Source organism: Plecotus auritus (genome assembly GCF_963455305.1).
Source record: "Plecotus auritus genome assembly, chromosome: 9".
NCBI lineage: Eukaryota > Metazoa > Chordata > Mammalia > Chiroptera > Vespertilionidae > Plecotus > Plecotus auritus.
The window spans coordinates 97,514,656-97,527,741 of record NC_137783.1 but is presented as its reverse complement, the minus strand read 5'-3'; the positions used below and the strand labels follow the sequence as shown (position 1 = coordinate 97,527,741).

Sequence of the window (13,086 nt, the reverse complement as noted above, 5' to 3'; positions counted from 1 at the left end):
ACAGATAAGAAAAAGCTGAAGGAGTTCATCACCACCAAACCAGTATTATATGAAATGCTGAAAGGTATTCTTAAAGAAGAGGAAGAAGAAAAAAGTAAAGATAAAAATGATGAACAACAAATACATATCTATCAACAAGCGAACCTAAAAATCAAGTGAATTAAAAACCTGAGGAACAGAATAATCTGGTGAATATAATAGAATCAGGGGCATAGAAAGGGAGTGGACTGATAATTCTCAGGGGGAAAGGGGTATGGGGGGTTCATGAAGAGAATGGACAAAAATCATACACCTATGGATGAGGACAGTGGGGGGGAGGTAAGGGCAGAAGGTGGGGTGGGAAATGGGTGGAGGGGAACTATGGGGGGAAAAAGGAGAAATAATTGTAATAATCTGAATAAAGATTTATTAAAAAAATAAAAAATAAAAAAAAATAAAAATAAAAGAACACACACACACACAAAAAAAAGAACACTCTTCAGTGAAGCTCATGCATGCAAAGTGCATATTCTCAGTGTCTCTTTCCTGGAAACTCAGCCTATGGTATTGTGTTATGTATCCAAAAGGAAATTCAGCTACTCTTCAATATTTGGTGTTTATTCGATTTTATGGGGAACTGATGTGTACTTGAAGGTAACACTAAAGGTATTTTGGGACCATTTAATAGGACCAGAAAACATATTAGTCATTGAATTAAGATTCATCAATAAGATATTATTGGCTAAATTGTGTCCCCCACCCCCATTTATATGTTGAAGTCTTAACCCCTCACTAACTAAGAATTTAACCACTGTATTTAGAGATAAGGTCTTTAAAGAAGGAATTAAGGTTAAATGAGGTGATTAGTGGGGGGAGGTAATCCAATAGGATTGGTGTCCTTATAAAAAGAGATTAGGACATGCACAGAGACACCAGAGGGGCAACCATGTGAAAAAGCAACAAGAATGAGGTACCTGCAAGCCAAGGAGAGAGGTCTCAGAGCAAATAAACTCTGCTGGCACCTTGATCTTGGACTTCCAGCCTCCATAACTGTGAGAAAATGCATTTCTGTTGTTTAAGCCACCAGAAAATACATTTCTGATGATATTCTATTATGGCATCCCTAGTAAACTAAAACATAAGGATGTTTGAAATTGGGGGATTTCATTTTTTTTTACTTAATCACATATTTTCTCAAGATGGTCAACACAAAATGGAGAATTCAGTGAAAATCTTGTTGTATTTAAACTACAAAACTTTGGTGGATGTCTATAACCAGGAGAAATATCTGGGTCCTCTTCACACATTAATCCCTCCCTGTCCTGTGTTGTATCCTCCCATGGAATAATCAAGATTCTTAAGGAAAATATTTAAAGTGAGAGTACTCAGTCACAGTATTTACTTATTTCATTATACTGTAAAGAATAAGAATTTATTTTTTGTTTTTCAAGAAACTTATCACCTGCCAGGTCAGTGTGGCTCAGTGGTTGAGCATCGACCCAGGAACCAGGAGGTCAAATTTGATTCCTGGTCAGGGCACATGCCTGGGTGGTGGGCTCGATCCCCAGAGCTGGGCATGCAGGAGGCAGCCGATCGATGATGTTCCTCTCCCATTGATGTTTCCATCTCTCTATTTCTCTCCCCTCCTCTCTCTTTAAAAATTAACAAAAAACACATAATTTTTAAAAAAGAAACTTATCACCTTGTGAGAAGATTAGATACCTAAAGGATGGCATAGGGAAATACAGTATTTCCTTAAAACACCCAATTTTCAATCTGTGATCACAGTGGGACTATAGACAGGCAAGGCAAAGCCCAATCAGGAGTTTTTATTTTGAAATAAATGGCTAAGCAAAGGACAATAGAGATGTATCTACCCCTATGGGCTCCTTGTGATACATGTAGTTTCTCATATCCTTGTTCTTTGCTTTTATCAGTGAGAACTGGGATGGGTCAAATTATAATAATTAAAATAGTAATATAATAACCATTACAGTACAATGATACATCTAACATTTACGATCACTTATCAGGTGGTGGCTGAGGTCTTAATATCTTTATATGCGTCACCTCATTGACCTTTGCAATAACTTGAATACTCTTGTCAGCCCATTTGGGCTGCTGTAATAAAATATAGACTGGGTGTCTTAAACAGCCAACATTTATTTCTCACAGTCAGGAGTGTGGGAAGTCCAAGATCAAGGAGCCAGCAGATATTTTTATCTAGTGAGGGGTTGCTTCTTGTTTTTCAGATTGCCTAAGCTCATCATGAGGGCTCCACTTTCATGATATAATCTAATATTAATTATGCCCCAAAGGCTTCACCTCCAAATACATTTTAGGGATTTAGGGCTTCAAAATATAAATTTGCAGGGGACACAAGCATTCAGTCCATAGTAATACCTTAAGGAAACGGATAGTAAAAGCAGTTACGGACCTTGCCTAAGGTCATACAATAAACAATGGGGCCTGATTTTAAGTCCAGAACTTATTCTGCATTGAGCCCACCTTTATATACAGAACATCAATAACCATCTTCTCTACATAGACCATCAGACAGGACCAGGACCATTGAATATTCCGAATTTAAAAAAGAAATTCAAAGATGCTTCTGGCAGAAAAAGAAGCCCAGTATATAAAAGGAACTGAAAAATGTGAAAATTATTTTATCATCTCTAAAACTGTTAGAAAGATTTAATGGACCAAACAGAAAAGTAAGTCAGTGACTCTGCCTGAAACTTTTGCTCTTTTTCCATTCTTTCAATTATTTAGTCCATAACTAAGGTGTGGAACTAGTCTATTTGCAAAGTTCTGCTTTTAACACTGGGGATGCACAAGTAAACAAGACAGACACAGCCCCCTGAATTCATGGGACTTTTGTTCTTATTATTTCTACTAGAGGCCCGGTGCACGAAAATTCATGCACAGGAGGGGGGTCCCTCAGCTAGGTCTGCCCCCTCTCACAGTCCGGGAGCTCTCAGGGGCAGGAGGCAACCCGGAGATCAGCGGAAGGCGATGCCCCCATCACACCTCTACTGCTGCCACTGCCGGCAGCACAAGCCTCTGCCGGCCCTAGTTACCTGAGCCTTGGGCGGCCCTGGGTGGCTGGGCAGTCACCATCTGAGGCTTGCCTGTGCCTCAGGCTGGTCTTGGGCAGCTGGGCAGCTGCCATCTGAGGCTTGCCTGCGCCTTGGGCGTTGGCTGGGCAGCCACCATCTGAGGCTTGCCTGCGCCTCAGGCCAGCCCTGGGCGGCTGGAAGGCTGAGGGGACTGGGGGACTCTGGAGGCAGGTGGGGCTGAGAGGACTGGGCACTGCCATCTTGTGGCTTGTGGGCACCGCCATCTTTTTTTTTTTTTTTTAATTTTTTATTAAGGTATTATATGTGTACATATCTTACCATTGCCCCCCCCCACCCCACTCCCAGCACCGCCATCTTTGAGAGCATGGCAGTCAATTAGCATATTCCCTCCTTATTGGCTGTGGGTGCTGCCATCTTTGTGAGGGCGTGACAGTCAATTAGCATATTCCCGCTTTACTAGATAGAATGCTTTTTATGTTCTCTCCTAATTACCCTTTACCAAGGAGGAAACCAATTTGACATAATTTAGGAGGCCTTGTCTACCTTGGATCAGAGGAATGCATATGTGGTCTCACTTCCTTTTGTTTGCATAAAGCTCTTCCTCTCTTTTTATCTTTATTTTGCCATTTTGTTTTTATGTCTTATTTTTTCTTCCCATTTCTAGCATCAGCATACACTTAATATAAAATACATTATATTCAAGAGGTAGCAAACTTATTATAAGTACACTAGAGGCCCAGCGCACGAAATCGTGTGTGTGTAGGGTCCCTAGACTTAGCCTGTGATCAGAGCCATGTCCACTGTCCCACAATGCTGCCGCTGCCACCCCGCAATGCTCCGCGAAGCTGCTCACCACCGCCCCGGGACGCTCTGTGATGCTGCTGCTGCCCCACGAGTCCAGTCCCCAGTCCCACTCCACTGCCACCCAGCCCGGTTCCCGTGGTTCCCCATTGGCCATCCAGTGATGGGAGCCTGCAGGCTGGGGGGAGGGACTGAGAGGTGGTCAGTGCACCTCATAGCAACTGGTTGATTGTTCATTCTGGTCATGATGCCTGGCCTTTTATTATTATAGATAAGAAACTATATCTATATATTCTATGTAAGACATATAACACAATTACCACCCACACCCTAAAAGAAGTAGAATTTCTGGGGTTTATCTTCCACCTCTGTCCAGCATGGTTATTGGATGAGAATGCAAGTGGTTTTCTATTCTGGCTGAACATTAGAATCACCCGGGGACTTTTGAAGACACAACAGTGCTTGAGCTTCTCTCCTAGCAATTCTTATCTATTTGACCAAGTTTGGGGTCTGGGCAGTGATATTTTGTAAAATCTTAATGGTTTTAATGGTAACTAGAATAGAGAACCACTGAACTGGATAATTTTTTAATGTCTCTTATGGCTTTAATATTCAGTTGCCCGTAAATATAATACTCATAAAAATAGATGCGAAGAGTATTACTGTGTGGAAGGCTCAAATTTCATCTCCACACCCTTAATTTGGTTATCTTGCTCTTGTAGTGAGAATGTCCCATCAATATGTTGAAAGTTTTGACATGAGTGAGGTGATATTGCCTAAATGTTTCCTAAATAGGGCAGAGGGATATTTCTCCATCCTGCTGCCAATCCTCATGTACTACAATAGCCTTTCTCTCTGCCACCTATTAATCTATCTCCAATCCATCTTCCATACACTTGCCAAGAATGATTCATTTTTAAAATATCCAATCTGATTATATCATTCCCCATCAATAATTGCTATTTCCCTCAGTATCAAGTACAAACTCCTTGGTTATGTCACACACAAAACTGATTTTCTTTCTCATCTTAAGATATTCACATGCATACACTTTACATATTTCAGACTAATTAAACTAATAATAACCCATCTTTTACAGTATTTACTATTCACCACCCACTTGTTAAAGGTTTTCACATACACTGGTATTAATTTATTGAAGCCTTACAACAACCTTGTGAGTTAGATACTGTTGTTCTCCATTTTACCCATGAAGAAACCAATACTCAGAGGAGTTCAGTAACTTCCTAAAGACACATGGCTAGAATTTAAAGGACTTTGAATTCAAAATCTTACACTTGATCCCAAACCCTGTGCTTCTTGATCACTACATATTATTATCTCCCTCACATATCCCATCTAAGTTTATTCTATTTTGAATGCTCAACTTTCACTGGATACTCACATATTACTAGTATTTGTGATCCTTTAAGATTCAACTGAAGTTTTACCTCTCCTGGAAGCAGTTTCTAAGTCTTCAAGCTTCCTCACTCTACATTTAATGCCTATCTTCTCCTATTCAGACACCTTGTTTTGATATCTCTATTGTGGCATTTATTGAACGATAGCAATTTTTTAATATATCTTCCCCGAAATGGAGTAAAATCCAATCTGTGAGATTTTTGAGGTGAGGAAATGTGTCTTTTATTTTTGTACTGCTACCATCCACTACAATGGAAACTGAAGTCACCATCATGGCGTGTTCTTTTAAGCGGGGTGGCCTTATAATATAACATCCAACCCAGGAAATTTTTGAGTGAAAGGGGACACTATTAACACTTGCCCAGGGGTAACAGGCAAAAACTTGGGTGTATGGTTGCCTTATTTGTAAAACTGCTTCCTCAAGTGATTTCTCCCATGTCTTAATATCAAATTTCCTCAGAAAGAATACACAAACCTATCTGCCTTTAAGCAAATCCTTTATTTTGCATGCAGAATTGTACAAATTCCCAGAGATATGAGTGCTTATAATTCTATGACATCTTTACTTTTGCATATAGCTTAGTTTAAATTAAAAACTGGCTGTTCTCTCCCTAAAGGAGATGATATTTAGTTAGTAGTGACAAATCACTGGCATTATTAAGGAAAAGCTCATGAAATTGGTGATCTTATAGTAAATTAATTACTAATGTGGTATATAGATTCCAATACTTGAGCATTAATGCATTTACATCTTCTCTTAGTCCTGCTGGATGGGTTCCAAGGAATAATTCTGCATGTCTCTGTATACCTCCTTTCTAGGTGCCTCAGGGGAACACCAGTGGATAACCTGATTGATTCTATGTTAGTCATTAACAGGATGATCACTTGTGCTTGACTATCTGGGGTTGACTCACAGTTCTGTTACTGATTAGCTGTATGATCTTGGGGAAATTATTTAATGTGCCTCAGTTTCCTCATCTATAGATTATTAATAGTACCTAAGTCATAAAGTTATTGTGTTAATAGCTAAAAATACTTAGATCCATGCCTGGCATATATATATATATATATATATATATATATATATATACACACACACACACATATATATATATATATATATATATATATATATATATATATATGTATAAAATAAATGGGCAGTGTTACTCTGAATGTAAAGACCATGCTCATGTGTGAGGCCCTTTTCCTTTCTCTATCACATGAGGGGGTACCCATTGGCTGAACCAACCGACTTGCCCATCCCAAACTACTCTACTTCCCGCATAGATGACACTTGCCCATATGTTTCCTTCTGTATCTGGCTGAGAATGTTGGCTAATTCTTCAAATTTTTGTACCATGAGGTCTCCAGTGGGTGATACAACCCTGAGGTTTTGATTCAAGCTGAGGAATAAGGACTTTTAGGTCTCAAGGATCAGTGATGCTATGGGTCATGACCTAGTTAAAAAGACAAGGTACATTTCTTCTTTGTGTATAAGGAAGATCTTCAGGATTTGTTGGAGAGGAAGGACATGTGGCAGTATGGGGTTTCATTATTTGTTGTGCATTTAAACAAATATATATCCTTAAAATTGTACTCCTTTATTTAGCTGGTAAGAGGAATCTGAAGAGCATCAAGTTGTGGTAGATCAAGACAGAAGGAAATAGCTTAACTGGGTACTACTTCCTGCTAGCATGTTGAGCAAAGGGAGAGTGTCCGTTTGATATGATCTAAAAGACTAAAGGAGAAAGGGAATACATTTGTCAGCATGAGATTTAGTGTTATTTAATGTTTTCTCTTTGTATCAGTCTCTTGTAGGCATCTCACCATTGTGGGGAGGGGAAGCAAAGAAACATGGTATAAAGACTAAAGGTTTTGAGACATAAATATTGGATCTGAATCATCTCTCTGCTACTTAACATGTGACCTTTCAAATAATTTTCCCTTTTGAGCTTGTTTTAATCTCTAAACATGTAAGACCATCTCCACCATAGAGATTTAGTGACTACAACATTAGACAATGTGTGTAAAAGATCCTTCCGCACATAGCCTCACACATTGAAGATGCTCAGGGTTGAGTAAATTATTTACTTTTTTTCTAAAGTTTTTAAAAGGTTTTAATGGGAAAATCTACTCCTTTTATTTTAGGGGTGATAACAACTGGCTTTTCTGTGGGTCATATCTGGACACTTTAAAAACATCACCTTTGATTTTCCAGGTTGTTGCATCCAGGGCATAGCAGCAGCCTCAGCCTTAAACTTTCTTGTTTCTACTCCCACCACAGAAACCCTGGCAGGTGGGGGGAGGGTTTGGCCACTCCCTGGCCAGCCCTGAGCCAGGCACCACCATTGTAAGGAAACTCCATCAGAAATTCAACTGGTTAAAAAAAAAAATCACCTGGGCCCATCCGGTGTGGCTTGGTGGTTGAGCATCAACCTATGAACCAGGAGGTCAAGATTCAATTCCAGGTCAGGGCACATGCCCAGGCTGTGGGCTCGGTCCCCAGTGTGGGGCATGCAGGAGGCAGCTGATCAATGATTCTCTCTCATCATTGATGTTTCTATCTCCTTCTCTTTCTCCCTTCCTCTCTGAAATCAATAAAAATATATTTAAAAAACAACAACAAAACCTCACCTGATTTACCACCCATAAGATCACATTTGCTTATTAAAAACAAAAAGTATTTATTAAGATCCTGATATAAACTAGATACAATGGGAGGAACCGAGTTATGGAAATGAATGATAGAACACACTCGCTCTCCAAAGGACTAATGGGAGAGGCAAGTAAACAGAAAATTATCATACCGTATTTTATCAATTCTAGTTTCCACAATTTTTTTTTACTTTCACATTTATGTGAGACATATCTTACATTTAATGACATCTTGTACATGATGAAAATGGTACATACTATTTTGGACAAAATTCTAGTGTGTTTTGGGAAGAAAGGAGAGAGTAGACATCAGACAAAGCTTTGCAAGGAGCGATGCTTAGTGATCTCTCAGTGAGTGGACCAAGGAAGGAGGACAGTGGCAAGGAAGGGAGTACAAAGACACAACAGAAAAGTGACCATGTTCAGGGCCCTGTGCATCATTCTATGTAGTAATAGCATGGAAGGGGCAGGGAAGATAAAGTAGTAATGGGCCACGAGGCTAAAGTGTTAGTTAGAGGTCACGTCATGTAGAGCCAAGTTAAGTGACTTGGATTTTACCTGATGAGCAATAAGGAATCCTTGCAGGATCTGGCAAGCCTGGATTTACAATACTGACAGACTTCCCTGGACTAATGACATGGAAGAAAGTAGGCAATGACAGTGAGGACCAGAATAAGGGGGGGATTTTTGGACATGGAACCCAAATCCAGCTTTCTGCAGTAAAGTAACCAAAGCAAGTCTCTAGAGAGGAGGCCACCTCAGTGTCATCCTATCTGGTCAGAGCAGAAACCATGGTGCCCTCGCCTGAACCTGCAGCACAGGGTGGCTAGCTATTCCCTTGAACTCACCCTAAGTCAACAAAATTGTATTTCCATGGCCAATTCTGGGCAACATGTATCAACAGAAACAAAGTCAACAAAATTGTATTTTCATGACCATTTCCAGGCAAACATGTACTCCTGGCATCATCTCCATGTGCCTTGGAGGGGGAATTTAGCCGGGTTTTGAATGTGTGAATGCTCCATTATGGCCATGCATCTGAAAATCTGTCTTTAGGAACACGCGCTGAACAAACGGAATGTGTTCTCAATAGGAAACAACTGTGCTATGGGGTTGGCACAGAAAGCAGGTAACAGCTCTGCTGCCGACCAAGCTGCCTTTTCGAGCTTCCTGCTAAAGGCCCCCTTGGTTCTCCCTCCTTCACAAACCAGAGGGAAAGGCTGCGTATTTGCATTCACAAATTCAATTGTTTCAAATTAAACTGCCCCAGGAGCTGAATTACCTCAGCTAATGTTTCTCAGTGGTGCTGTGGCACTCTGCAATCAAGTGCTTTCAGCAAGAGTCCCTCAAGACAGGCATGTTCCTTCATCTGTTCCAACATAAAGCAAAGTTGCAGTCATGTTCACTATAGAAAGGTTTTGTTTGGTTTCAAAAAATGGTGGGTAGGAAGAACATATTGGCAACAAAATAGAAAAAAAATTTATTCGTCTAGAAAAGAATAGTTTCCAGGGGGAAGGGGCGGGAACTTCTGGTTGGTGATGGCCCCGTGGAGCTTGGAGCTGAACCTGGGGTGGCTGCTGTGCCGCTGCAGGGTGATGACAGCAGAGAAGCAGGATGGGGGAGTGGCATCTGGAAAAGTACCTGGGAGCCTTCGGGGACTTGCTGCAGGCCCTGAAAGCCCAGCAAACCTGCCTCTGAGGCGATCAGTGAATAATACTGCAAAGTTGACTTTCTGAAGGGATGCTACACACACAGAAGCTGACCCCCTCAGAGAAGGCACTAGCCAACCAGTTCCTGGTCCCCAGACGCATGCTAACCTCAGCCAGGGAACATGTGCCTGCCACCAAGATGGTAAGTATGTAGTGGTGGGCCTGGTAAACCAGCAGGATGCAGAGTGTCAGCTGCTAGGCAAGGACTCTGCTGGACTGAAGAAGAGAAAGGGGTGACAGGGCCCAGGGGATGAGAAGCAGTCTGCAACTGAGCTAGACCTCATCCTTCAACAGCACCAGAACCTCCAGGAGAGGCTGGCCAAGAAACACAAGGCCTGGCCTGGAGCCTCAAGACCAACACACTGGCCGCTCAGAGTGTCATCAAGAAGGACAAGCAGACCCTCTCACTCAAGATGGCCAACCAGAACCTGGAGAAGCTGCGACAGAATCAGAGCAGCTAGAGCAGCACTCACAGGAACCAGTCAACTGGCTGCTTCCTTTTCATCAGCATGATCCTCTTCATCCCTATCATGCCCAAACACAAATAAAGACCTGGCCTGGCAAAAAAAAAAAAAAAAAGTTTCCAGAACACCCTTACAAGAGCCCCTTTTACTTTTAGAGCCTGGCAGAACCTTGATGAGTTGGTGAGCATTTTGCCTGGTCCTAACTTGCAAGCCTGAGTCCAAGAAATGCAATGATAGTAGGACAAGGATTCCCACCAGGCAGGGTTAAACCATGGCCCTGCCGCTTACCACTTGGGGCATGTTAGACAAGCCACTTAAGTTTCTCAGAACTCATGTTCTTCACCCTCATAGAATAAGTGTGGATGAGAATATACCATGCACTTATACATTTCTTGGGCTCCTGGTTCCATTTATTAATTTAAAAAATATAATTGGAACCTATTATACATGGCAGGTAGGTCTGTGTAAGTATGTGAGTGTGTGTGTGTGAGTATGTGTGTATGCATGTGAGTGTGTGTATGTGTGAGTGTGTGTGTAGAGGATAGTATTAAAAAAGAAGTGGCATCCCAAATAGAAGGACCAGGGTATGAAAAGTCCCTGTAATTAGAAAGATTGCAAGCTTGAGGACTGGAAAAAGTCCATGTCACAGAAGCACTGAAAATGGAGTTAGAAAATTATTTAGTAAGGGTGAACTAGGACCAGGCGTGCCATCATTTGGTGCCTTAAACGCAGTGTATTTGTCTGTGTCACTGGAAGGAACAGATTGGACACTTAGATTAGGATAATTAGGAAACTTTAAGGAAGATTAATAAAGGGACTGTTTATGAAGGTATAGGCAGGATGCAATGAAATCACTAGGGATTGTTGAGTACCCATAATAACAGTGGGGCCTAGTTACCAGCTTAAAGCAAAGGGGCAGGGGTCTGGGGAGCAGTGACTTTACAGAGACCCAGTGATAGGGCTGAGGAAAGAGGGCCATGAGAGGAGACTTGGGAAAGAATGCAGCCAGTTCAAGTAACCTCACAGAAAAGGAAGCCTCCAGAAAAATAAACAACCTGAGCTCACTTTCCTTCCTCCCTCCAACTTCTGGTTGGCAGAATCCTACTGCATCCACAGGCAAAGGAGCCCACTGATGCTGCCCATGTGTGTCAGCTCACAGGGCACTGTACGGGCAGGGGAGAGATGACTGTGGGTTTGGAGTGGCAAGCGGAAGGGGCATTTTCTGTAAAGGAATGTGTCTTTATTCTAATGGCAATGGGAGCCTCCAGCCTTAGAATTCTCTGCCTTATAGTCCTATGGTTCCCACACTGGCTCCAGCTCAAAGGCTTTGGACCCTGATGGCTAGAATTCATACCATGGAGCTACACTTGTTAGCTATATGACAATAAGAGAGTTATTTAATTTCTAGAGTTTTTCATCTATAAAATGGGAATAATAATAGTAACTTCTGATTAGGACTATTGAAAGGATTAAATGCAATGCATTTAAAGCACTTAGAACAGTGTCTGGCAAAGAGTAGGGGTTTAAAAAATGTTAATCTCTTGATTCATATTGACATTTGAAAAAGTGGAAAATCAGAGTTTAGAGATTAAAAAAAAAAAGAAAAGAAAAGGACTAGTTAGTCAGTGTCAGAACTGTTAGAGAGATTCCACTACAACACATCAACTCTAAGAATGGTAGTCTACACTTTTCCTAATCACCCCCAGCCCCAAGATTGTACAATTTCTTGAGGGAAAGGATTATGTGCGATTTATTTTGCATCCAAGAACTCATCATAGCATACAGTTTTTGCCCCTAAATGTTTGACAAATGACTATTCAAAGCACGGTGACAGAAAGTACAGAAGTAATTACTGGAGGAGAAAGGATAACTTCCCCTGCAAGCCTAAAATCCTTATCTGTGTCCTGAATAAATAATTCTTTAAATAACAAAATGTAATGTGGCTTCTTCAAGAAGGCACTGAGATTTAGTAACAATTGCAACAATTGACATATAGTATGACTGCTCCGAGGCCCATGACTTTGGTTAGAATATCTGAAACTCTCCCCTCTCCCATCACATGTATATATTGGAAGTAGAGATAATCTGTAGCTTGTGGGAAATCATGAGAGCTAATATTCTCTGCAGTCTATGGTTTTTGTTATTGTAGAGGAATGATGCTTTATTCAATGTATTTCTGGAGTTTTACTCATTTCACCCGGTATTGAGCACTGGGGCAGCTTTGGGTTCTGTGGGAAAATTGAGGCTGAATGTGTATAATCAGAAGTATGATATAAATGTCTTACTTGCATAGGAGGAAAGACAGGGGTCTTAAATGGTAACATAGGTAATTTAGTCATTTTAGGGTTAGAATGGTCTTAGAGTAAATCCTGTTCATCATTTGATGTCCATAAATTCATAAGGAAAATAGAGTAGAAGTCAGAAGACCTATAATGGACACTTGGTTGGACAGGGTAATTTCACTAAATTATAAAATTAAAATAATAACTTGCCTTGCCATCATCTTGAAACATCATTAAACCAGACGTAATTTTATCTGTGCTGTGAATGATATGAAGAGCAATGCAAAACCTAAAAGTTATTATCTTTCTGTTTTTAAAACTTGACAGTTACACATTTTTTTCCTATTTGGTGTCTTTGAGGGTTGTTTCTTCCACTTGTTCAAGTTTTAAGGTTATGCCTGGGTATAGAAAGGCCCTACTATATAAAAAAGGAAAGCTTGACTTCAATTCCCTTCTAGCTTTGGGCAGACCCCCACAGATTATAGAAAAATTTGTAGAAACAGTTTGCAATTGCATTCCAGAAAGCATTGTGCCATCCTGTAGCTCAAATTCACTTTGAACATTTGGTCAAAACAACCAATATTTACTAAGTATGTACTAAGATCCAGGTGCTATGTTAGCCAAATGGTTTCTAAATAATTAAAATATTCTATTCCCCAGGGAAGTTAACAGTTTATTACAGTGTAGTGCT

At 40.7% G+C, this 13,086-nt stretch overlaps 1 protein-coding gene and 1 pseudogene across 6 annotated transcripts in view; one reads left to right on the top strand and one right to left on the bottom strand.

The window, feature by feature from the left end:
- GRM5 (glutamate metabotropic receptor 5) overlaps window positions 1-13,086 on the bottom strand; it is a 485,303-nt gene that overhangs the window by 178,853 nt on the left and 293,364 nt on the right. The window lies entirely within an intron of this gene.
- Window positions 9,479-10,197, top strand: LOC308234035 (vesicle transport protein USE1-like; annotated as a pseudogene). Its single transcript has one exon. The product of its transcript is annotated as a vesicle transport protein USE1-like (transcript).